We start from the raw sequence: 1,401 nt of genomic DNA, 5'->3' as shown, positions 1-1,401 counted from the left end.
ACAGCATAGCAAGCAAACGCCTGTTTCTTGTACGCAGACTGAAACATTTCCACATGGCTAAGGAAGACCTTGTTACTGTGTACACTTCCTACATTCGCCCCGTGACCGAGTACTCAGCACCTGTCTGGCACCCAGGGTTAACCACACAGCTGAGTAACAAGATAGAACGTACGCCAAAAATAGTTTTCTGTTGAGGGTGGGATTGTATATTCTCTCATATATGGCCTCTCTAACTCCCCGTTCAAACCAGCGGGCTTCACGGTCTAGGATGTCGGGTTTTTGACTTTGGCTTAGCTTTGTTTTCTTTGGAATCCAAATTGTCTTCAGTCTGAATTGTCTTACGACCTTTCCTATTGGACATCTGAAATTGTCTTCATTCATAGTTAGAGTATAAAAGACCTGTTTCTTGCAGATCACTTCAGTGTCACTGACGAAGGAAAGTGGATTCTTTCCGAAACGTCTGACCGTTTCAAAACCATATCCAGTTGCTTGAGTAACTATTTTTGGCGTATCTTATTACCTGGATGTCTAACCTACATCGACGTAAGATAGAACGTATCCAGCGCAGAGCGGTACGGATCTACGAAAGACCAGAGCGTCACGTTTGTACGCGGTGTGTGAGCAATGCACGAGCCGGTTTTAGCAGTGTACGAGCAATGTACGCGCCGGTTTTAGCAGTGTGTTCGAGTGATGCACGCGCCGGTTTTAGCAGTGTACGAGCGATGCACGCGCCGGTTTTAGCAGTGTGCGAGCGATGCAGACGCCGGTGTATTAGTAGTGTGCGAGCAATGCACGCGCCTGTTTTAGCAGTGTGCGAGCAATGTACGCGCCTGTTTTAGCAGTGTGCGAGCGATGCAGACGCCGGTTTTAGCAGTGTGCGAGCGATGCAGACGCCGGTGTATTAGTAGTGTGCGAGCATTGCAGACGCTGGTGTGTGTAGTGTGCGAGTAGTGTACGAGCTGGGGTTTGATGAAAAAGCTGGGCTGTCTAACAGGTCTGTATACCTGGCCTGTCCAATTTCTACCATACTTAGACCACCGACCCGCGGGGCCTGGTAGAGCCTGAGGACTCTCTACTCCGCGATGCATACAATACTGTATTTACTGATAATCAAGACTGGATTAATCATGTTAAGGACATTCTCTGTTACCACTATATAAATCAATTATGCATGTTAGCCCTTATTGTATTGCTAACTATGATGTTAAGTTTTATTCTATACCTCTATTTAGAGTTTGCCCTTCGGCTAGAATTCTGTTTACCATTCACTTTCGGATGATGTCCAAACCCGTACAGCGCGGCTTTTCGTTGTTTTAACATTATTTGTAGATGAAGAACAACGCTGTACCTTAGGCTCAAATCTGATATTTTCCAAGCAGAGGTTGGATCGTGGCGATAGTA

Source organism: Branchiostoma floridae, chromosome 7, assembly GCF_000003815.2.
Source record: "Branchiostoma floridae strain S238N-H82 chromosome 7, Bfl_VNyyK, whole genome shotgun sequence".
Lineage (NCBI taxonomy): Eukaryota > Metazoa > Chordata > Leptocardii > Amphioxiformes > Branchiostomatidae > Branchiostoma > Branchiostoma floridae.
The sequence above is the reverse complement of the archived record's forward strand: the minus strand, read 5'-3'. Positions refer to the sequence as shown.